Below are 26,092 nucleotides of genomic sequence, written 5' to 3'. Positions count from 1 at the left end.
ATACATAGGATAGTGCTGTATGGGTGTTGCCCTTGAGCAGAAATCCTCCCCTTATGGAGGTCACTAGTTCCCTGTTTATCAGTCTAGCCATTGGCCAAGTGGATGGAAGCTGTGCCTATTTAATATGCAGCAAGTCCCTGTGCTCCCAAATTGTTAACCAGCCACTATAAAATTAACCAAGTATGTTGCCAACAGGTTTAATAGTTTAGTCAATCAGTCTTGTAACTGTAGAATTGGATGATGTTTTTATGTCCTGTCTTGTATGCTGTGTATCCAGCCCTGGTTGTGGAGGTCGCACCTGCAGGTTGAATCCGTAAGTAAGAACATTGTCTGCTAATGGAGAGAACATCTAGAGTATTGTGTCCGGGGCCACTGCTCCAAAAAGATAAATAATGCAGATTGAAGACAGATGTGAGGCAAGCCATGAAGGCTGTACAATGCTCCTCTGATATTTTATGAAGAAAGATGAAAGGACAGGGTGGTCGGAAGGTGGACAGGGGGCATGGGTGGGTACAGGTGGTCATTTTTCCCCAGGCCCCATGCTTTTCCAGGGCCCAACGCCCATACTGCAAAATGTATTTATGAATTTTGGAGCAAGTCTGGTCTGTTTATTAATGATGACACAACCAACATGGATATGAGATAGCACAGGGTTGAAGTCACAATGTGAGGAGTGGACATGAGCTAGTACAGGGCAGGAGCGACATTCTGAGGAGAGGACATGGGGTGGTACAGGGCAGGAGCGACAATCTGAGGAGAGGACATGGGGTGGTCCAGGGCAGGAGTAACATCCCATGGAGAGGTCACTGAGACTCTCAGTGACCTCTCCAAGGGATGTTACTCCTGCCCTGGACCACCCCAAGTCCTCTCCTCAGATTGTCGCTCTTGAGACTGTGTAGGAGTCTCACCCTTTGAAGTGGGCATGAGGTGGCAGTGTATGAACCATGCTTTATAAATCTTTGATTGATTGATTGACATCCCAAGGAGTGGCCATGAGGGGACACCTTGCATGAGTCTCATTCTGTGGCGTGGATATGAGGTAACACTGTGTAAGAGTCAAAACCCTATGGGGGATCTGGTCTTCGCCACTGACTGGACTCAACACGATCTCATGTGGATTCCAACAAGTAGAGTGAGCATCAGAAGACTGATGCATGCTTTGTCAAGCAGGCTGTGAACCAAGTGACATTGGGTGGGTAGATTGGACTCCATTTGAACGAGCGTACGCTGGACTTCACGTGACACTCTGCAGGCCACATCCATGGGTAGTGAATGTATGAAGCTCTGTGGTTATACTGAATAAGCAGCTACCTATGTTATGCCATCTATTAATGTAATAACTGCACTTTCACAATTGCTTTATTAACCTTCCTGCTTCCTCAAAATTGCTTGAAAATGCACGATTTTTCTTCTTTTTTTCAGAATTTTCTTGGGGGGGTAACCCCGCCAAACCCACCTTTTGGGGTTCGGGCTCGCTCGCTGCGCACGCTCGCTACGGTACTGTCTGCAAATCACTTTGCGCCCCACCACTTTCAAATGTCACCCACCGCCCCTGATATATTCCCTACCAGTAAAGACGATGTGGGACTCTTACACCTTGAAACCATCATTTTCTTATGTGATGTCCCGTACATTGTTACACACCTGTTTGTTTTGTTGTCAATGTATAATGTGTGCATGAGATGTAAAGTGCTCTGACACCCTACATTGAGATAAGTAGCACTGTAAAAGAATTTAAAAAAACTAGTAAGTGCTGTTTAAAGTGGTATTCGTGTAAATAATACTGACATTCTTAAAGTACATGCATAATCAGGGGCAGGGCTGGACTGGGAACACAAAGCCGCCCTTTGTTGGGCCGGCCCCACAAACGTTGGGGGAGTGGGGCAAGCGTGAAGCACTGCTGCACAACAAAACCGGCCCCCACCACTACTGCTTTTGTTTCTGGGAGCCAAAATTGCAGCATCACTGCAAAACCGGCCTAAAGTAACAAAACTGGCCCCCACCACTCCAAAACCGGCCTCCACCCTTCCAACCTCCCGGGCAAATGCCCGATTCCTGCTACGTCTGGCCCTGATCAGGGGCTGAAGAAACTGAGAAGCTTGCCTCCAAGTCATAGTTTCCCTAAAGTACCTGTGAAGTGATGAGCTGTGCGCCTTTGTTTCCTTCCATTGCATTGGCCGGCAGGTGTGAGGCTCCCGAAGGCTCCAAGCCAGTATCATAGTCGAGCAAAATGAGGGCTGGTGTCCCTTTGTCTCTGGCCCAGCTGTAAACCGTGGTGTAGGAAGGGGGTGCGGTGGGCCGCCCCCGGTGTCATCACTGAGGGGGCTGACAAAATGTCACTGAGGGGGGTGACAAAATGCCAAAAATATGTGTAACTATCTTTTCTTTCCTTATTTTAATAATTTCAATGTGGGCGGGGGGGGGGGTGACAAGAAATGTTCTGCACCGGGTACCACCTGACCATGCTACGCCACAGGCTGTAAAGTAAAATAACAAAACCCCATTGGTGCTGCATGTCGTCTGCAAATGACACAGGGACAAATTCAGCATATTTCACTGGGGTCGGACGGATGCCTGATCCGGCTCAATAGCAGCTGCCGGCTCTGGAATCCGACTGGATCCCCCTTCATTTCAACTCAGTCTGCAGAGGATCACTTGATGCACATTTTCCCAGCTCAGAGTTACCATTCCAGGTATGGAGGACACAGGCAACGGAAATTAGCAATAGCCCCGTCAGATAGATAGAAATGTCCTCAGCGTCAAGGTTGTTGAATTGTTGTTTTCAAAAATAAACCTTTGGCTGCTTTGTTCGTGAGAGCGAAAAAGAGTCCCAAGGGGTCGCCATCAGTCATCTTCACTGAAGGTGTATCAATACAGATGCAAACATGCGGGGCAAAATGATGCCCACAAGGCAGGCAGGCATTTCTCAATGGGACTGGCAGGTGTCCGTCAGCCGAGCGCAAGTGATGAGTTCCGCGGCATGGGTGGCTTGGCAAACCGGCAACAAGGCTCAAAACAGTTATCCATGGGCCTAGTTCAAGGAGCGCACCTAGAGACCTTTCAATGATTCATTTAATAATATCCCACATCAATCAGTCTGTTATATTGTAGTCCTTTTTTCATGTCTATGCCTTTCTTTGGGTCTTGTAGTTGGATGACTTTGACCTCTTGTAGGATAGTGCATTCTCATGTAGGCTTTGTTGGGTGATTAGTTTAAGTTAAAGTCACATTTATGAAGTCACTGGGGAATGGATGTCCATGAAGGGTGGTCGGGGTTGTAGTGGACCCCGCTTCCCATCACTTGCCCCCGGGCACTGCTTTTGTTACGTATCATCTCAAGCATCGGGGGCACCAGCAGGATTACTAAGTGAATTGGGCTCCACAGGCCCTAGTTACTTTAAAAGATCTCCACTTCTTGCAGTTTGGATTTGCTCACAGTAGCACATAAGGCAGGTGAGAGGTAAAGGATGGGAAAGGGGGGACCTCTATGATGTCATCTCATGATGCTTGATATCATTTCTGCTGCCCATGGCATTGGCATGACTTGGCATCGATGATCCTGGATTTTTGGGAAGAGATTGCCTCTAGCAACTCCAGATTAGTTCAGTGCCAGGGATGTTCTTGAACAGCTAAGTGAAGATGTCTGCGGGTGCCAAGAGAGTCTCCCACCGTGATGAGAGAGTGATGGGCGAGCCTCGAGCACCTGCGGGCACCTTTGTTTCCTCAACAGTCTTTGGTCCCGAGCAAGAGAGAGAAAAGCACAAATGGAGGAACAAAGGAGCAAGCGAAAGACGGGAAAACAGTGTCAAAGTGGAAAAGCAGAGACAAAAAATAACCTGAACGAGTGAGATAAAATGGCAGGGAGGGTTTAGTGAAGCATTAAAGGAGCATGAGGTGGAATCACGACTATGCAGGGTAGGTATTTGGCACTCTGACCTTCAGTGGCACCACCCACAGGCTTCTGAGCAAAACTTTGAGCCCTGGCACTTATTCTTTTACAAATGAACAGGTACTGATGCTCACAGACCTGGCAACTCATTGCAAATATGTATAAAGTGAAGAGGTGCTGGAGCTTTGTATGGAGCACTGCCTTAGAAAGACTTAGGCCCTCTTACCCAACAAACAAAACACAAAAGCTTCATAGGTTGGCACTGGTGTCCTGGGAGCATTTAAACACCCATAACATATCGGCTTTGCACAGCCTCCAAAGATGAGTTGGAAACCCACTATGCACAGGTTTCCATCTCACCTGGTGTGCATATGTGATATCAATATGGATGATTGATAAATCAATAAAACAAATTTCGTTGCGCAGGCTGCATCACATTTGGCGATGCAACGCGCGCAACGGAATTCGTTTTATCGATTTAACTGTCAACTTGCCTGCATTCATCCATATTCCGGTGTTTAATGCTCCCACCCTGCCTCTCCCCCACCCCACGTCACATCCCGGTAGCACTCCCACCAGGAGCCACTACTCTCAGCTCCCCACTGGGTGACCGTGTGACGAGAGCCGCTTTCGGTTGCCACACGTGAGTTGGCCAACGGTTACGATGATGGACGCTCTACGCAAATGCCCAGTCAGATGCAATTGGAGCAGGCATGGTGCAGCTGGTGAGCACATCTCAAAAGCATCCCAGGAGACATTCCTTCCTCTCATCACCTTCCCCTTTCCCTGTCTCTAAGCCCCACAAACCAACCAAGGTCACGTCCTGGGAAGACCCCCAAGTACCTCTTTCAAGCACACGTCTTCCCTCCCACAAGCCCTGGCTGTGGTCGTCATTTCAACATTCCAGGATAATTTGGGACATGCATTATAAGATTTGTATGCAGACGTCAATCAAAGGGTCTAGCACCAATAGAAACTGTGCTTCTTTATTTAATTATGCCTGCCTTGCAGCTGCTGGGGGGGAAGACCTTGGCATTCATCAGAACTAAACGTGGGTGCTATTGTTTTGCTAAATTACAGACTGAGGTTTATTTAAGGGCGAGAAGTGGAGGCTTCTCTCAGGAGCTGCAATCTGTTGTGCAGCAGGTGCAGTGGCACCGGGGCCTTGGAGTCTAACGGGCCTGATGCACCCTAATAAATGATGTTTTTATTTCAAGCCCAAGGATGAGGGATCCACTGTCCTTGATTGCACTAGAGCCAATGGCAGCCAAGTTAAGCTATTGGAAGACATGTTCTTAGAGCGGCTCGGTTTTCACCTGGGGACCTGGATTCTAACCTAAGCCTTTGCATTTGCACAACATCCTGTGATTCTGATCAAATCACTTCATCTCCCTGTGTGGAAAATTGTAATTAAATATACTGGAAATGCAACACACTTTTAAACTTATAATTCAAATTTAAAAAAACACTACTTGATGTGTAGCTAGCCTTCTATGGTCTCCTGGACCTATACTGGTAACATGTGCATGTCAGAATATTGTTTACAGAAATATCACCTGACATAAATTGTATTGTATTGTAATTGCATTTTTATAGTGCTTACTACCCCATACGAGGCGTTAAAGCGCTTTTTTGGCGAGTAGCACGCTACTCCGGGACCCATAGAGGATTAGTGTTGATTTAGTATAGTGAAGCATGCAAATAATTTTAAGTGGTGGATAGGTTAGTCAGTTATTTGGATTCAGAAGGATAGCGGAGGGATAGAAGAGGGAAAAAGGTTTGCATTTATTTAGCGCTTGTTACCCCTGATGGGGTGCTGAACGCTTTTTTTTTTTTTTTTAATATGACATCCAATATACAAAAAGGTCATCCTAATCGGTGTGAGTTTTCTATTACTATCCCCAGTGTTTTTTTTTGTAGTCCATACTTAGGAAACAATATTAGGAGGTACTACTTTAATCCCTATCACTTAAGCCATAATGTACAGTTAATGGTGCAATGGCAGGTGCCTCCTGCAAATAGCAGAGAGGCGCCATTAGTCACTCCACGGTCAGCATCCATGGTGCGGAATCCTTCATTTGTTTTTTTACGAAAGGGGCCATGACGTCATCAGGAGGCGCCCGGGTCGGGAGCATTTAAGGTACCGAGAGGCAAGTTCGGCTTCTTTTATTTTCCACCACTCACCAGCTGCCAGAATACCAGATCACACATCCACCCATGCACTCCTCGAAGAAGGCAGAATCCGCTGAATTTCTAGCAGCAGAAACAGGGGGCTAACCAAAAGGTTGGACTGATTTACTGAACCAACCCAGTGGAGGAGTGTTGATTTGTGTGGGCAGTGGGCAAGCAGGAAAGGGGCTGACCTTCTGGTGGTCCTGGACCTTTCTGCCTTACCCCGGGATCACTAAAGTGAAAATGTTGGGGGATTTGCCTGGTGACAGGTACCCCTGCCGGGACATAGCGCTATGCGGTGCCCTGGTGTATGTTTTGGTATGGAACTGCGGGTATTGCCCACCCCTCTGTGTGATGGAGGGGAAGTTGCTACTAAGGTATGATTGCTAATAATCTCCCGGGTGCCCTTGGTGGAGGGCATGGGCAATGGATAAGGAAAAGGGGCCTTCCGGCACTTTGCATTCTGGAGTGTTGCGCTGTAATGGAGAGCGGAGACAACTGTTGTATTGCTTGTAAATCTTTGAGCTGTTTTGCTGACCTTGCATCCTGTATTCTCAGAACAATAATGTCTGCTTAACTATGGTTATCATTTCTCACTGATGCTTTGAACCACCATAATTGCAGTTGTCGCTCTCTTAGGGGGTCATGTCAGTGAGGGCAGCAACTTGCACATTGTGAGCGCACTATGTGTACAACCACGAACTGCCTGCCGATTGCTTTTTTCCTGCCCGTCTCCACAATGTGAGCCATGTGAAAAGGATACTTGCGTTGTTTTCTCAGAATTGGATCTGTCTGTGTATGGACCTGGAGTTGTGTCGGGGGAAAATGTCAGTCCTTTGAGTGGACAACTCTAGAGGAGTTTGGCCGGCCATAGGTAAAGCAGCAGAAACAGTGTCACTGCCTCTCTGGCCGTTCGGCCTTCAGCCTGGCCATGTCACCAACAGCCCAGAGAGCTACCTCTTTTTCAAGTTGTCAAAGGACAGGCCGGCTTCTGTTTGCTATTTCTTCAAAGCAGTTCTCTAGCTAAATGTCAGTTTTCTTTGCCCTGTGCTGGATATGAAGATAAAGTATTGTGTGTAGCTCCTAAGAAGAGAGGTTAGCTTGATTCAATGCACTTAATATTTGGGCTTGCAACTGAGGCTCAGCAAAATGAAGTGGTCGTCTGAAGATCACCCAATAAGATCTGTAGGGATAGCTAGGACTAGAGCTCAGGGGACCTGATCTCACACTGTGAAACAATGTCTCTAGATCACCTCTGCCCTTCTTCGGGGCTTCTCCAGACCTACAGGTGCCTCAGATAGTATCTGACTGAGAACCTAGCTTACCATCACTCATGAGAATCCAAGCGGATTAGACACGTTTAGATGACTAAAAAATGAGATTTTTTTTAAATGCGCAAGTTGCCTTTTTAAAGTGTTTATAATCTTGATTATAACTCAGAGTTTCACCGAGAGCATTCCAGATGCTTGGACCCTGGGCCGAGAATGCCTGCAGTATTCCTGATCTGGAGTTTTGAAGCTGGTGATCTCAGAGACCACAGTGGGGTGCAGAATGAAATGTCCCGTTGAGAGTACAGGAGACAAGGCTACAGCACTGTGCCTGGTATACGGGGAACTCCAAAAAAAGGTTTCTGTGAAGCTGGTTGAAAGTTCCCACATGCTTTGAAGCTGATAGTACATCTACTTTGATTGTTCAAAATGTACTGCAACCTCTTCTGAACATTTAGAAGCATGGACCATACACAGTGTTCCGAGATCTGTTTATTGACTGGATTTTTGCATAAGGGAATGGCCTGGGTGATTCCATAATCATCCATTTGCTTGGTAGTCCCATAAAGAATTAACTGGTCGTTCGCTTATTTAAATTGACTTGGCATTCCCGTAATCAATTTACTCGGCATTCCCGTTATCAGTCAACAGAGCATTCCTTTCCCTAATCAACTGACTGGACATTCCTGTAATCGGTTCAATGCATTGTCCCTAATCAATTAACTGGTATTTCACTAATCAATTCAATCAATCAATCAGTAAATTTGTAGAGCGCTTCTTGTCACCCGTGAGGGTATCCTGGCGATGGGCGTTGCCTAATCAATTAACTGGGGATCTCATAATATGTTCACTGGGTGTTTCTAATCAATTGACTGAGCGTTCCCATAATCATTTCACTTGGCATTCCCCAATCCACTTACTGGGCATTCCCTAATCAATTTACTGGTCATTCCCATAATCAATGGATTGGACTGTTCCATAATCAATTCACTTTGCATTCCAATAATCAACTGATTGGGCGTTCCCTAATCAATTGAATGAGCATTCTCTTAAAGAAGTGAGTGACTGCTCCAATAATAAGCTGCCTGGCCATGCCAATAATCAATTGACTGGGCATTCCCATAATTGATTATCAACAGATTGGTGAAAAGCGAAGCTCGACCATGGGTGGGTGTTGAGGACGTAGGGCTATGCAATGGTGCTGCAAATATAGAACAGATTTTCCGATGAAACCAGGCGCTGTTCCATAGAACAGCCCCGTCCGGCTCTGTGTACCCTTTGGAAGTGTGTGTATATTCTGTGTAATTCCAGAGAAGGCTTGTTGCTGGCTTCTGTGTAGTTGCTTATCAAACTCTGCCAACCCAGGATTCATGATGTCTGTTTGTTGGGCCCTCTGGCGCCTTCGCTCAACCAACCAGGCTGGCATCTAGTCTTTAACCTCTTCCAGGAAGATGAAATTATAAATCAGAAACGAAAGAATGTTCCTGGACCTTGGTTGACCTTGCGACCCAGCATTACTATTTCAGCTCATCCTCCCCTTGCATCCCAGGAGCAGCATCACTGACTCTTGGAATTGCGATTTTGAGAGTGAGTTACAAGGGCTGTGCCTTCTCACATACATAGGTCACCCATCTCCGTTACTAGATCTTTCCACATATCCAAAGTCCCAACACCATCCTGCTTATATACCTATCTGAAATCCAACTCTGTCCTTCTTACCTGCTTATCCGAAAATCCAAACCCCTTCCTATCTAACCACTTATCCAGAATTCAGCGCCGCCCGCTTGACTTCATATTCAAAATCCAACCCTATACCGCTTATCTATCCACACTCCAAACCCATACTACCTGACTACCTATCTAAAACCCACCCCCATTCTACCTGACTACCTATCTAAAACTCACCCCCATTCTACCTGACTACCTATCTAAAACCCACCCCCATTCTACCTGACTACCTATCTAACACCCACCCCCATTCTGCCTAAGTATCTATCTAAAACCCACCGCCATTCTACCTAACTACCTATCTAAAACCCACCCCCATTCTACCTGACTACCTATCTAAAACCCACCCCAATTCTACCTAACTACTATCTAAAACCCACCCCAATTCTACCTAACTACCTATCTAAAACCCACCCCAATTCTACCTAACTACCTATCTAAAACCCACCCCCTTCTACCTAACTACCTATCTAAAACCCACCCCCATTCAGCCTAACTACCTATCTAAAACCCACCCCAATTCTACCTAACTACCTATCTAAAACCCACCCCCATTCAGCCTAACTACCTATCTAAAACCCACCCCCATTCAGCCTAACTACCTATCTAAAACCCACCCCAATTCTACCTAACTACCTATCTAAAACCCACCCCCATTCAGCCTAACTACCTATCTAAAACCCACCCCAATTCTACCTAACTACCTATCTAAAACCCACCCCCATTCAGCCTAACTACCTATCTAAAACCCACCCCCATTCAGCCTAACTACCTATCTAAAACCCACCCCAATTCTACCTAACTACCTATCTAAAACCCACCCCCATTCTGCCTAACTACCTATCTAAAACCCACCCCAATTCTACCTAACTACCTATCTAAAACCCACCCCCATTCAGCCTAACTACCTATCTAAAACCCACCCCCATTCAGCCTAACTACCTATCTAAAACCCACCCCAATTCTACCTAACTACCTATCTAAAACCCACCCCCATTCAGCCTAACTACCTATCTAAAACCCACCCCAATTCTACCTAACTACCTATCTAAAACCCACCCCCATTCAGCCTAACTACCTATCTAAAACCCACCCCCATTCAGCCTAACTACCTATCTAAAACCCACCCCAATTCTACCTAACTACCTATCTAAAACCCACCCCCATTCTGCCTAACTACCTATCTAAAACCCACCCCAATTCTACCTAACTACCTATCTAAAACCCACCCCCATTCTGCCTAACTACCTATCTAAAACCCACCCCAATTCTACCTAACTACAAATCCAAAATCCAACCCCATTATGCCTAACTACCTATCTAAAACCCACCCCAATTCTACCTAACTACCTATCCAAAATCCAACCCCATTAGGCCTAACTACCTATCCAGAATCCAACCCCAACCTTCCTGCCTATGCAAAATCAAACTGCCTATCAATGTATCAAACGTCCAGTAACCTTCCCTTCTATCTATCCACAATCCCTCATCAGTGGCGGCTGGTGTTAAGGAGGGTTGGGGCTGGGGTCACCCCTTTCATGGAGAAGGACACTCCCAGCAGATCAAGGCTAGGGGTGGCAGATGGCTCACAGTGAATCGGCTGAGGCTTTTGGTTTAGAGGGAGGCGGGGGGGGGGGGTGCAGTGGGAACTTCTGCACACGTGCTGAGGTTTCCCTTACCCTCAAGGTCCAAGCCAGTGCAATGACGTCAGGGCCGGTGGGCATGGACTTCTTTAGCAGCCCTGCATAGGTGTGCCATGGGGCACTATTGTCGTGGCCTAGGGTGGAGTCAGCAGGGCTGCATGCAAGTGAGTGGCCGGGTCAGGGCTGGCTCACAGCCTGACTGTGGGAGTGGGAGGTGCTGAGGGGTTGTGTGGGGGGAGGAATCTGGCAGCTGGTTCTGGCCCTGGAAGGCTGGCGTCAAGGAGTGGAGGGCATGTGCTGCCTGCATCAGTAGGCTACAGAAGCGCCGCGTGTCATGCTCCTTTCTCAGGCTTGGAATCCTAACTTTTGGACTGACCATGTCCAGCTGAAATGCAGAACTTGGAACAGCAGAGGCTTCATAGTCCCTCATCCTCCCTCCCTCTGACTGACCCTGGCAGTGCCATGGGGGTCATCATTAGCGTGGCAGCCGGGCACAGGCCTCCCTCCATCACTGCATGATTTAAAAGCGTTCTGCTGTTCCCAGATGCTTGGTGAGTGGAACTTTACTTTTTATCTGCAATAATCGAAATATAAAAGACAACTACCGGTGTCAAGGGCTATATATGTTGGTATCGATTTCCTGAAACGCAGGTTTGAATGGCTGCTCTGTTGATTTTCATGTCACCTAAAGCTGACTTTGTTAAAAAAAAATTAAAGACAGCAATGACAAGATGCTTTGAGGCAGCCCATTTGATTTATTTTAAACTGAGACACAGAATGTAATGGGCGGCTTGCAAAAAGAAAAATCCTTAAACATACTCCTTCATTTCAGACATGCTTGCTCACTCGTTCAGTGCCCCATCACTTTTAGAATCCACCGGCCGCCACACTTTCCTGTCTGCCTAACAATCCACTTAGTACAACTCCTTGTGAACATGTGCATGCGGCGCCCAAAGTTACCCTGTTCTCCTACCGGGGAGGGGGGGGGGGGTGGAACTCGTGGAGTTTCAATCTGTGGAATTACGTGGAGTCATATAAAACTGAGAGATTCCACGGAGTTCTGAAAGCGGGTGTAAACTAGGGGTGGGCGTTATTTGCGTAATTGACTTTCGCAAGCTATCGTGAAATTCCGCAAAATCTCAGAGAGCATGCAGAACTTTCACGAAGATGCGGAGATTGCTCTTCCCCCCTGTTTGTGATTTGTTTTTGCATGCTCGCGGGGAAATTTTCTAGGAAAAAGAACAAGGGTGCTACTAGGGCCGTTTAAATCTATACAGTGTTATCCCTAGTTTTGTAACCCCCCAATTAATTTTTGTATCCTTGGTTTAGTAAGACAGGCAGGCAGTGCCTTTGAACTGTTTGTCCGCCTGTCTTCTTGTGCCTAATACAAAGGACTGGTTCCTAATGTCAATTTACTGTTAGGTATTTGATTCCTTACTTTTGGTGTTGCCTGTATGAACTGACTATGTACATATATTTTTTATTACTTGTATAGCACTTGTACATTATTGCACATTTTACTTGTATGTATGTATTTTTTCACTGTTCACTGACTGTTCGTTTGATGACATATACAATCAAATGGTTTGATGTTTTTCCAAAAATACAAAAAAACTAAAATAAAATAGATGACCCTCCAGAAATAATTGCCTGGGCAGGATCAGAAATCTTCTAAAAAACTGTCTGGCCCCTTTGTTTGTTGAGCATATTAGAGTGGTCCAAGCCAGTTCAGACACAGGACCCAAACCTTTGTTCTTGCCTTCTCCAGTTAGAGACAGCATCAGGCTACCCTGAGTAAAAATGCAGTCCTAGAATGGAGGTGGATCACCAATCAACTCGACCCTCCCCCTGGCAACAGAGGTGTACAAAAAAGTAATAGGTGCAATGCTTGAATTAACCTGAACCCGTGGTAATGACTCGTACTGCAATTCTGTCAGTTGTTATTTTGGACACCATGCCACCTCAGTTTGGAATCATCCATAGGCAACTCAGTCTTGACGCGCCGGCATGCCGAAGAGTCTCCGCAGTCCTTGCTTCCCGGCTGTAACAAGCGGAACGATATTCAGTTGGAGGCCTGTTTTTTGCAAACAAGCGGACCCTTCTCTGGGGGATCTGTTATTAGACTGGATATTATACATTGTCTTTGTTGCATTTGATTGGTCCTAGGGCGCTCGACCTCGGACCTGAGGATCTGGGTTCAAGTCTCGGTAACAACGCCAAACATCCTGTGATTCTGGGCAAATCACTTAATCTCTCCGTGCCTAACAAAAATGAATGTGTGTCCTCATGTAACTTAAAGTGTGCTATGTAAAGTGCTCTGATACCCGATTCGGTTCGGGTCAAGTTCGCGCTATATAAAACTCTGCAAAAAATAAAAAATAAATGGTCCGGCCTAACTGGAAACGAGTAAAGAAAGCAGGCATGGTGGTGGGGTGTTCTACCACTATATCGTGGTCAAAATGTCGACCTGCAAAAATATTGAATTCTATATGGACTACCACTATAACATCAAGATAAGTAGAAATGGAGTTAAGAATAGTAAACCTAAATTTATCTACACTCTTTGGACCATGACGATATAGTCATAGTCGATACTGTGGATGTAATATTTTCATAGGTCAATATTTTGAATATAATAGATTGTGCATACACTCCTAGATCATTTACGATGCAGTGCAGCGGCTCAAGATGTTTTGAATAAAAAAATCAACCTGCCCCCAGGATCATCTAGTGTCAATTTTGTACAACGTACTACTTAAAATAGTTACTGCAGATAGGCATCCTTGAGGTAGCACATGTTTCGAAGATGCTGTGGTCACTTTTGCCTGTTGAGTGATCACAAATCCTATAAGAGACCCTAGCACGACAACGGGGCTCAAGGAACGATAGTGGGGACCCATATGTGTAGGAAGAACCTCAACTCCTAGAAAACAATGTCCTGTGCAGTTGAGTAGGCTGACCGCTATCACAACTGCACCAACTAATCAGGTAGACCCCCATATTGTCCCCCGCTTCCTGTGTATTGCTTGGGGGTATGAACTGTCTTTGAGGGTTTTCTAAAGGAGTTTATTCATTATTTAATTCATGTGAGAGAAATAATTGTGGTAAATTGTCAGCCTGTCCAATGCATTCTTCCTCTGCTTTAAGGTCTGTGGTACAGTGACGTCATCAACGTGCGACTCTGAATAGGTTTCTTAGTTACCGTTGAGGAGTCGCACACTATCTTGACACCCCTTCTCTTCTTCTTTTCCAGGGTGTTGACGGATAGGTGAACAAAGGCCCCAGCACTGAGTTGGTTCAACCCAAGCCCTCCCACTGCGACCAAAGCTGCCCTCAGCCGCAGGACGGTAAGAAACCAGCCTGATTAGTGGGCTGTGTAGGATTTATAAGATGCTGTGATTGGTGAGAACTCGCATTCGGGGGGCGACTGAGCAGGTGCCGCCTGTGGGTCGCCCACCATGTTTCACCCAGTTTCTTCCAAATAGACCTCTACTGTCAAGGGACGCAGTTCGAGGCATGAAATTCAACTGGGGAACTGGCCACGTGTGATGCTGAGGTTGCGCCAATATATGCAGGGCCACAGGAATTATGCAGCAGGGAAGGCCCACATTATGCGGCACGGCTGAGTACATTATGCGGCAAGAAAAGGCAAATTATGGGGTGTATTGCGACACATCTTGTGATAGTATACTTCAATATTTTGTCTTTTTTTCACTTGTTAACACTGTCTGGGCATCGGCTGCAACTCATTAGTAGCCGTATAACACTGATCTATAGCAATAAACAACAGAAAGGGGACCAGTCAGCTTTTGCAAAGGTTTTCAACAGCGCAGCAACACGTGTTGCAGTATTTTTAGTACATTTTGAACCCTTTGAGCTAAAAATAAATTTTGGTTAAATTGCGGCAAATGCGACAAAACTAGAATTATGCGGAAAACGCTGCAGCAGCACAATCGCATCCTTCCAGTGGCCCTGCCTGTATGTGAGACTGGGCTGGAACCCAAGAATATGCGTAAGATCGGAGTCCAGCCCCATATGTGTGAGATTAAAAGTCCAGCCCTATCAGTGAGACAGGAGCCCTTTACAGCGCGCCAAGCCCGCTGCAATATGTCAGACCAGAATCCACTGCTATGCATGGTATGGTAACCCGGCCCTATCCTATGTGTCTTGTGTCCAGATGACCCCCTTTCTGTGGGACACCACTTTTCCATTCCTGGACTTTGCTTTTACATGTCATTGTTATCAGGTGAGTTTGTGCAAAATGGCTCAATTAAAATGAACCAGGAATGCACTGATACGTTAAATCAAAACTAGAACTGATATAGTTGTGTCGCGGTGGCATGGAGACATCGGCTCGCCCTATTGATGTGTGAAGCTGGGGTTAAGTCCTCGCTGTGGGACTCAGACATGTCTTATGTTTAAAATTGGAGTTCAGTTCTGAGTGAGACTGGAGCCCAGTACCATGGGTGATGCTGAATCCGTCTCCAATACGCGAGACTGGAGGTCTGTCTCCTTATGACCGTAATGTCCAGTCCTATGTTTGAGACTGACATCCGGTCTTATGCGTGATTCAGGCGCCAGGTACTATCTGTGACACTGAAGCCGGACCTAACATATGAGGCTGGAGAGCAGTGTATGTGTATTAATGAGAGTATTAATTTGCCACTTTTTTCGTCAACTTTTTAATGATTGTGTAAAATAGTAATGATTATGTTTTTTATGTAATAATTTCTTATGTAATGTTGATATATGTTTATAGGTTAAATGATGTTCCTTTCATTTAACATTAATGTACTGTAATATCTGTTTTTTAACTTGAAAAGCTATTAAAAGTGATATTTTTTTTAAATAACTTGTTAGAATTCCTTCTTGCAACTACCCTCATTATTGTTTTATAATTCTATATACACATTTGAACAGTGTCTGTGATACTGGGGTCCAGTCCTGCGTGTGCGAATGAGTTCCTCCAAACTGTGGGGCTGTGGTCCAGCCCTATGTGTGAGTCCAAAGCCCTGAGGTTTGGCCCCTGGAACCATTGGCCCCTGATTCCGCATTGGAGCATATTTTCTATCAGTGCAAACAGCAGTTTCTCGAGGGATTACAATTATGAGCTTTGCAATAAGTATCACACCACTGCTGCTTTCCACAGACAAATTCAGATGAAAAACTTGGTATACTATGTAATAACTGTACCTTGGTAAAAAAAAAACATTTACACTCAACCAGAAAGAATGGTATTTTCATGGTGCGGTAAATATCTCAACCTTTTTCAGCCCCTCATGGGAGGGGAGCTTTGGAGGGGGCTACAAGGATGGTATAAATATCCACAACTTGGAATTTCAATCCCTGTGGGATCGGAACTTAACCCTGAACTTGTAATCAGAGCTTTACTGCAAAAGCGAGGTTGTCATCATGGTCATAGCCAGGCCTGACTTTGATGTGTGTATTTTCTATGAAGCACACTGCTTAATTTGAGCCTGTTGGTTCCGGTGCTCAGCACCAGCTCTTAATCATCAACACCGAGGCTTTTCATGAGCACCAGTTAAGGACACCTACATTTATGGTAGGCACGGGGAGATGAAGTGATATGTCCCGAATGACAGGATGTTGAGCCTATGCAGAGACTCAAACCTGGATCCCCAGCTCTGAAGTCAGCAACTCTGGACAGTACACCACATCCTCTCCCAACTTTCATGGTTAGTAGTTGTTGTGTTTTAGGCGGCGTGAACCGGAGAAATGGGCTGGTGCAAGCTGCCACCTGACGAGAGCCCCAGCACTTTTTTTTTTTACAAATTAAGCAGTGCCAACCCCAACTTTAAAATGCCTCAAAGCACTATCGTATAAAGGAGTTTGAGGAAGGATGGAGGGGGGGTGGAGGCTTCAGTCTGAAGGTGGACTGAGTCCTAGAATCAGATTTAAATCTAATGCAAAATAAAAGATTACACTCCATTCTTTGTGTGAAAATGGAGTTCCGTTTAACCCAGGAAAGAAGGGTTTTCACCACTTTGGATGGCGCACTATTCTCTGAAATACAAACATTTGCTAGGGTAATATGTATGGCCTTGGCAAGATGGCGATTTTTTCATTATTTGCAAAAATATGTGACATGCACGTGTGCAAAAGCAACATGCATTCACTCAGAGTGAAGACAGCCAATGGATGAAGAGGGCAGACCTACCGTCCAATGCGGTTTGCTGTAGTTGGTGGAAGCAAAATGTGAAAGACACTTTAACAGACCAATGGAAGAAGAGGACTAAAGGAAAACCCTTCTATGTATGTATATTGTGATAATTTTTGTAAATCTTAAGTTGTATCTAGGTCAGATCTAAACAGGCAATATTTGGCGCTCTAAGGCAGCTGTCTTACCACACCTTGCATTGTCTAGTTCTCCATGTGAGAGGAGATTGAATTCCCCCACAATATATTGTCTGATGTTCCATGTCTTTCAGAGATCTTCCATCCCAGCCTAGGAAGCCATTTTGGCGATGACAGACCCTATCTAGGAGGGGGGTGGGTGCACACTGCCTCACACTCCAGCACTCAGTTTGCCCCGATGCATCATAATAAATGCAGTGCATGTTAACACTTTCTTCGGTGTCAGGCTTTAGTTTTTCACCCTTGTCGGTGCAGCCAGTGCTATGTATCTCTAGACCCTATCTAGTCATGATGTTATGCCACAGGAGTGGCCAGAAAATGTAAACCCCCCCCCCCCCCCCCCCCCCAGCACTATGAACCAAACCTATAATAACACGGAGTTAGAGATACAAGTAAGTCCGTCCCATCCTACAACAATTGTATTCACCCTTGTATCTTTATGTCCATTCTTCCTCACACCTGTCCTCCACCCATCCATATTTCCATTTTTTCCTTCTTCAGTCCATCCTTTCACCCTGCCATCCATCCATCAGTTCACACATTCATCCTTTCACCCACCTATCCACCATTTGTTTTCAATTCATTCTTTCACCATTCCGTCCATCTAATGCCCATTCTGTTCACACATCAATTCATTCATCCACCCATAGCCCTGCTGTCACTCTTTCAACCTTTCTTCCTTTCACTTATCCATCCATCCATCCATCCATCCTTCCAAGCGTTCTTTAGCCCTACTATCCACCCATCCTTAATTCCTTTTTCTATGAATCCTTTATTCATTTGCTCTTTTCAACCTCCCATCATACCACTCTTCCTTTCTTGAAAGTTTCCTTCTAACATGTCTTTCTAGTTTTGTTCTTCGCTCTCTCCTTTCCAGTTTTTGTCTACCATCTTTCTTACTCTCCTTTCTCTCTTGCACTCACTTTATTTGCTGCTCTCCGCCCTTTTTTTTATATTTTCATAATTTCATTAAGTGTCACCTGTTCATTTAGCAGCCCATGGTAACCCCTTACTGAGTTGTATGAAGCTTTTAGACATACCTACAAACAAGAGAGACCAAAAAAATAACATTTTGGCAAGACCCCGCTTACCAGGCTTTTGGGGCCACTGGTAACCCAACTTAAGCTGCCAAAGTGGGGGGCTGATGACGCCACTGTGTTATGCCCATCACTTTGTCACAAACCACAAAGCCCTGCACAATTATGAATTTCATATGTTGCCAGAGCCTTGAGGTACCTCTTAAGCATTCTGCAACCACTGTGGTTTGGATCTCAGCTCTAAAGTTATTCCTCACTTTGACCAAACAATATTTATAGTACAGGGGTGGCCAGTTTAGGTCCAGGAGGGCCAGTTCCCTACCAGATTTTAGGATCAGCAATGACTTAGTAGATGTGTTCCAATTAGGATCTTTGTATTTACATCTTCCTTACATGGATATGCTTAAAATCTGGCATGGATCCGGCCCTCCTGGGCCTACACTGGACACCCCTCTTGTCGAATATCACCGGTTTGCATACTTCTGACCAGCAGCCCTACTCACTTGCGATTCTTTCCACTTTTCTTGGGAAGCAGAACTGTGTTGAAGGTTCGAGAAAGAAGCCAAATAAGTAACTCGGCTGCTCTTTGTTCAAGGGTCCCTTCATTTTTTTTCTCCGGAGTTTTATATAGCGCGAACTCGACCCAAAGGTATCAGAGCGCTTTACATGAGCACCAGTTGCATTACAGATGGACACATTCATGTTTGTTAGGCAGGGGGAGATTAAGTGATTTGCCCAGAATCACAGGATGTTTGAGTCTCCAGCCAAACTTGAACCCGGTACCCCAGCTTCAAAGTCACCGCCTTCCCCTTTGCTTCACTCCAATATGTGCGTTGCATGGCGGCCACTGGGGATAATGGAGCTGAGATGGTGAGTCCACGTAGGGGCGTGGGCCTGGTGATAGATGTGCAGCAGAGCTCACTCGTTCTGTGCTGTGGCGCACTTTGCAGTCCTGTCCAGTATGGAAATGATGCTGCGTACTTCGCGAAGTAGTGTAGTGTACGGACCAAAGGCCTCAGTTAAGGTTTGGCTACAGCAGGACACCCACCAAAAAAAGGCAGATGCCCCTCTTACTTCCCTCATCCCATTGTTGGGCAGATAGCTCAGTGAGCTGGATGTTCACCGCTGACGAATGCTGTGTTCAGGAGGTCTTGAGTTCAGATCCTGGCCTGGCAGCCTCAACTATCAATTCTTCCGAGTTTTATGAATTGAGCGCCTTTAATTGGGTAAAAGTAACATCTACTCTTTACAGTGCTTAGAAATAGCAGATGTGCAGTATGAAGCACTATGTAAAACAAGCATTTACAATGCAATGGTCTCGGCAATATTATAGTTAGAGCTGTTGGCATTGCTCTTTTTTTATTTAAAAAAAATGTTATCCCTAAATAAATGGCATTGTCATTTCTATTGGCAATAGCTTAATTTTTTGCATATGTGAGACTTATTGCATTAGCAGAGAGAGAGTGAGGTATTTAAATAGAGAGAGTGAGGTAGTGAGAGAGAGAGTGAGGTAGTGAGATAGAGAGAGTTAGGTAGTGAAAGAGTGAGGTGGAGAGGGATGTTGTGAGGTAGTGAGATATAAGCAGAGAGTGATGTTGTGAGGTATTGAGATAGACAGAGAGGTAGTGAAAGAGAGAGTGAAAGTGAGTTAGTGAGATAGAAAGAGAGTGAGTGAGATAAAGAGTGAGTGAGGTGGTGAGTTAGAGAGAGAGTGAAGTTGTTATGTAGTGAGATAGAGAGTGAGGTAGTGTGAGAGGGGTGGCAGTCAGGTGACCACAGATCTCTTACCTTGATCCTAGCTCCTATGCCTCGATGCCTCACAGTTTCCTCGGCGTGCCAGTGAGGCCGTGCAGAAGGTGACCAGCAGGAGACCAGACCCTAATCTCTTGAGTGCAATCATACACGGACAGCGGGGCAGAAGGCAAGAAAAACACGAGTGCAATCAGGGGGAAGAATCCATCAATGGAGCAACACTCGCCAACGAAAACAGTTAGCAGTGCAAGCTCGTGCAAGTACCTTTATGGAGGGAAGCGCTCCGCAGATAGGTATATGTTGCACCATGCCTCCGCTTAAACGCATACGTTGCCAAAGCACCTAAGAATAAACGCAAGCACTGATCCCAGGCTAAGCATGTGCAAGCTGGCCTTGAGCATCAAATGCAAGGAGGAGCGGACCCACTAAGACACAGGCAAAGTAGGAGAGCAGTCAGGTACATACAGCTCTTGCAGAGCTTCATATGTATATGGCCCGGGGTCTTGCTTTCGCTGAGTGTATCCCGAGAGCCGTTAGTGAGGCAGCACATGCTCATTACACTCATTGTGTGATACATCACAGCAATGCACTGATCACTGGAAGGTTGCATGCTATGCTGAAGCGATGACGGGCGCCAGTATCTGGAGGGAGGGGGGTTGTGAAGAGCATTAAATTGGAGGGGGGTACAGATGTTCCGGGGAGGTAATTCCAGATGCAGGCTCCACTATCACAGAAGCGCCCGTCTCCCGCGTCTGACACTGTTCCCTTGGTTCATCGGCGTGATCCGAGGGTTGGCAATGTGGCCTCAGTGCCTGAAAGTGAGGGTCCTTCTAGTGGGCGGGGCGTAGAATCATGAATAACATCCTGCAGTGCACTGTCAGTCAGTGAAGGCTTCCCCGTCCCTTCAGAGCTGGCCCACCGATGCTTCCTAATTGCGAAATGAGACGTACTTCCCTATTTTGAGACATTTGAACCTTTGTGTCGAGTTTGGAGAGGGCATTGCAGTATTCCAAGCATGCAGAGAACAGCGGCAAGGTGTGTTTTTAAAGTAGGGGAGTGCAAAGTTTCTCTATGCAAGCATAGTCTAAATCAGTGTTTGCTGTATTTCATATCCTTATGTATTTGTGCATTTTTTTCTCCGAGCATTGATTGGAGCTGGTAACTCACAAGTATTTTGGATGCGAGCGACTGGCATGTTTCCCTTCAGGCCGGTAACTTGTGAGCAGTATGTGCCCCAGTGCATACCTTGCTCAGCACAAATTAAACGGATATATATTGTGTTACGTATTTCTAGAAGAGCTGCCCCATGCACATTTTTTGTTCACAGCTGGTCTTGGCAGAGGCTCTCTAAGACATGAGACTTGTTCTTATTGATTTTTATATTAAGATTGTTGCAGTATTCAACCATCAGATTCCAAAACATTGGCATGTAGCAATAGCTGCATTTCTGAGCCATTTATCTGAAGGACATCAGAAAAGTTTAGATGTATACACTGGACGGGAGAGGTGCAAAGAGGAAGCCGTTTTACACCAGTATCAACCTGGAATGGTGTTGCCAGTTCACCTGGCGAGCTGCACAGAACCTAAATAGTTCTGTTAATGAACAGTATCATAGGTGAAATACACTAGGAGCATATTAGGATGGACTTCTTCAGCTTTGACAATAGTTGTCCTCTATGGACTAGGATAAAGGCTTGAGAAAAGTCCGTGAAGGCCATCTACAGCAGAGTTCGTTAACTGGCAGTTTATTTGCAAATTAAAAAATAATAATGTATGGGTAGTTTTAAAACAAGCCACTCTAAAACCTTCTTGAATCAGTGCAAGGACGTTACGATCCTCTAACCACACTTTGACAACCTGGGTGAATATTTTGGTGAGAGATCAAGTCTCCTGAGATACCCAGCAAGTCTGTCAGCAGAACCCTGCCCTTGCGACATCGCTCTGCCCTAGACCAAGTCATCGAATCACTCAGTTCAAGACATTTAGCTGTACTGTCCTTTACAAGTGATTACTTCCCCAGCACTAGTGTTAGGATGACTACTCCTTAGCTGCCAGCCTCCTCACTGTGGCCAACTTAGTAAAATGATGTCAATATAGAGTCGCCCAGAGATGCTTACAGTCTCAAATGAGTTATGGAATAGGGGTACTAGTTGGGTTGTCACCCCAACGTACGTTTTTTCATAAAGGCTTTCTTTTGTAAATAGGCTAGATTCCAACCTCCCCTTCCATTTACTTATCCACAGGATGTAGAAACAGGTTTAAAACATACGTTATCAGGCAGGCAGTACTGGGCATGTAAGAGCTTTTTTCTTAAGGCGGTTGGTGGTGGGGGGAATTTGCAAGATGGACAACGAGGGGGTGGCCGGATAATAGCAAAACTGATGGGAGGGGATTAAGGGGGGGGGGAGGTGGTGGTAAATTAAGAAAAATGGGAAATAAGCAACACGACCAGGGGATGGGTGGGGTAAGAGGGGAATATGCAGCAGGGCTGGCCTTGTTGGTGGGGATTAGGCAAAAGGGCAAGGGGTGGGAGGGGAATAAGTAACACAGCCGTAAGGGGGAAAAAAACCGACACAGACAGAGGTGGGAGAGGGAGAAGCAACAAAGATGGGGGTGAGAGCAGAAGAAGGAACACGGACGGGAGTGGGAGGGAAGGATGCAATAAAAACGGGGGTGTGGGAAGAAACAGCACAGACGGGAGCAGAAGAAGCAGCACAGACGGGGAAGCAGATGAAGCAGCACAGACGGGGAAGCAGATGAAGCAGCACAGACGGGGAAGAAGCAGCACAAACGGGGAGGGGAAGAAGCTGCACAAACTGGGAGGGGAAGAAGCTGCACAAACGGGGAGGGGAAGAAGCAGCACAGGCGTGGAGGGGAAAGAAGCAGCACAGACGGGGAGGGGAAAGAAGCAGCACAGACGTGGAGGGGAAAGAAGCAGCACAGACGTGGAGGGGAAAGAAGCAGCACAGACGGGGAAGAGATGAAGCAGCACAGGTGGGGAAGAGATGAAGCAGCACAGACGGGGAAGGGATGAAGCAGCAGAGACAGGGAGGGAGAAAAAGCAGCATAGACAGGGAGGGGAAGTAGCAACACGGATGGGGGTGGAAGGGAAGAAGCAACACGGACAGAAGAAAGAAAATACATTAAAAAATAGTACCTCAATCATAGCAGAAGGACCATAATCCAGATGAAGCAACCAGTTCTTGTTCCGCGCTCAAGCCGTAAGAGTGAAACCGTCTCACCCTGCCCGATTAGAAGGTAGCAAATAATGACAGTGAAGCCCACTGTTACTCATTTGCTACGCTTGGGCAAGCTACAAGACCCTTGTTCAACACACTACACCTCGCAAGCCAGAGCATACGCTACTGCATGCTCAAGCAGGTGGGATCTAAAAAAGTGACGGACACATTGGTACACATTTTCCCGCAACATGGAAAGAGACTGTTGATAGATGATGGCAAACGGGATATACATATACATTTTATATTTACTAAAAAACTACATGTGCTATTCCCTAATAAGACGACCCTGACAGTATCTGTGCAACACTGCACTGCCAGCTCTGCACTGGCATCTGAGAGGGAGTTAAACCACAAGTAGCTTAGCCCCATCCCGTACGGTGTCTGGCGCGCCCTTTTAAGCAGGTGATACTACTCGCTGCAGCAGTCTCACCTGAACCGGTCGGGTCGCCGGTATCCTGCAGGGAATATTCCAAGTGAAAAGCTGCGGGAGGGGGGGCGCACAGCACACAGAGCGGGTGCGACGGAAAGATGCCCGTACAGAGGCCGGTAGCTGCCGTAGGTAGGAACGGAAGGTGAAAAGGACACGCCTGTGATAAGGCATCTGGTTGCTGTTCTCCGCGGGAACCAGCATGTTGTGCGAAAGGTGGAGCATGGTGGCAGAGATCGTTCTGCATATAGACGAGCCCGGTGAAGACAGTGACATTGTCTGTCTTTGCTCCAGAGCCTTTTCAAAGTAGGCGCGCATTTATTATACCGAGCTGATGATGTTTGGCGCACTTTGTGGATCCTCTCTCCTTACAACTGCAGGGGGGACGGGACTGGCGCGGGGGACGGGATCCGAGCTGATGATGTTTGGCGCACTTTGTGGTTCCTCTCTCCTTGCAACTGCAGGGGGGACGGGACTGGCGCGGGGGACGGGACCCGAGCTGATGATGTTTGGCACACTTTGTGGATCCTCTCTCCTTGCAACTGCAGGGGGGACGGGACTGGCGCGTGGGGACGGGACTGGCGCGGGGGAGGGACGGGACTGGCGCGGGGGGAGGGACGGGACTGGCGCGGGGGGGGGACGGGACTGGCGCGGGGGTTAAAAAATACATTTGAAAAAAAAAGAAAAAGCTTACCTGACTGCCCGTGTCCGCGTCAGAGCTGAGGAAGGGGCTCTAGAGTGGGTGGAAAGCGGCAGCATCACCGTACTCGGCGCAGGCTAGGCAGCAATGGCGGCCACAAAGCTTACGGCATTTTTCGGATTTGGGGGCGTGTTTTGCTGTCCTGAGTGACGGACGACGTCACAGGGCTAAAGAATGCAAAAAATCACGCCCCCAAATCCGAAAAAGACGGGGCTTGTTTGAAGTGATGCATCTCTCCTCCAATGGCTGGCCTCCTTTTAGGAAGCCAGCCAATGGTGGAGAGACGGGGCAGGGAGGCGGGTTCTGAAGCCCCACTAGAGGACATTAATTCTCTGACCGGAAGCTGCTTCGCAGCTTCGTCCCGAGACCTAAAAATAAGTGTATTATTATTCAGAGTGCAAGAGAAGAAGGAGCTGTCACTTTAGCATCAGGAGTTCCCATTTGGCCAATCCAACACCGGTGCAAATAGCATCTGGTTACCGGAAAGTAACACTCTTGAAAGGTCCACTATGTGCCAGCTGGGGCCCACGCCGCTAAGAGTGGTGGGGCAGTGGGGCCAAGTGGGGGTGTTTCTACAGACGATAATGAGGGAAAATGAATTTTGTATTTAATTTTCCCTCTTGGTTGTCTGTCGAATCCCCTCCAACCCGGCTCCACCGCTTCTTACCTTCACGGGCCGTGGCTGCTATGTGCTAGGGGGAACTCCCCGCGCAAGGGGTAGCGTTTAATTTGCACCGGTGGTAGCAGGTCGTGCGCATTTTCAGACTTTGACTCAGGGCTACAATGAGAAGGTAGGAAAGGCACAAAGAAGGTAGGAAGCATAAAATAGGCAACAGTGACAAATGGGAGACAGATGTGGAGGAAAAAAGAAGTGGAAGAGTCAGATAAAGAGACAGATAGAGATGAGTGGAAGAGGCAGGAATTGGAATCAAGATTAGGGCAGGGCTTTCATTCCCCACGCAGAATTGGTGGAATTTGGACACTGAGGGCCAGATGTAGGTGAAATAGATTTACCGATTTTTAATTACCGAATTTTGCCGATTCTGTAATTAAAAATCGGTAAATCTAAGGGGTGGATATGTAGGTATTCCAGATGTGCTGGAATACCGATTCGGAAGAATTCAGTATTTACCGATTCGGTAAATACCGATTCGGTAATGCCCATGCATTCCTATGGACTTTGAAGCCCATAGGAATGAATGGGCATTACCGATTCTGTATTTACCGAATCGGTAAATACCGATTTTCACACCCTCTGGCACCCCCAAAACAGGCTCGGGTGCCATGTGGCAGGCATACATGCCCTAAGGGCAGGTCTGCCTGTCACATGGCATAGGTGTGCATGCTCACATGTGCATGCACACCGGAATCGGTATTTTACCATCAAATTGGATTTGATGGTAAAATACCGATTCGGTAAGGCCTCTGGGACTCTGAAGAGTCCCACCTACATCTGGGTGCCTCAGAATCGGTAAATTTACCGAATTTTTATTTTACCGAATCTGTAAAATTACCGAATCGGTAATTTTACCGATTCGGTAAAATAATGCCCCCTACATACCTGTCACCCATTTACCGATCGGTAACGGCCAAAATCGGCCGTTACTGCTCGGTAAATGGCCTCAAACAGCCAGCTACATCTGGCCCTGAGTTCCGGACAAGTTCCTCCAATCGCCTCGTGGCAGAATATTTTTCCTGCGAGGCTCCAGAAAATGCGACTTGGCGAGCGAGATTTGGCATCCCGTAACGCGATTTTCATATACAAGCGGTCTGAGCATTCACAACCAGAGGGCAGCTTCTCGAGCAGATTTGCTGCCGCTGAAGTACCTATTCTCAAGCGACAGCGGAGTCAAGTCTAA

The 26,092-nt window shown here is 46.6% G+C and overlaps 1 protein-coding gene across 3 annotated transcripts in view; it reads left to right on the top strand.

Annotated features, from left to right (window-relative positions):
* LINGO3 (leucine rich repeat and Ig domain containing 3) overlaps window positions 1-26,092 on the top strand; it is a 229,308-nt gene that overhangs the window by 81,217 nt on the left and 121,999 nt on the right. For all 3 annotated transcript variants that reach the window (XM_086947205.1, XM_086947206.1, XM_086947204.1), the window contains one exon: window positions 13,954-14,047. The gene's annotated coding sequence lies outside the window, so the exon portion shown is untranslated. The remainder of the gene's footprint in view (window positions 1-13,953; window positions 14,048-26,092) is intronic.

This window comes from Lissotriton vulgaris, chromosome 12 (assembly GCF_964263255.1).
Source record: "Lissotriton vulgaris chromosome 12, aLisVul1.2, whole genome shotgun sequence".
Lineage (NCBI taxonomy): Eukaryota > Metazoa > Chordata > Amphibia > Caudata > Salamandridae > Lissotriton > Lissotriton vulgaris.
Note: the sequence above shows the minus strand (reverse complement) of the source record. Positions and strands in the feature narration are given on the sequence as shown.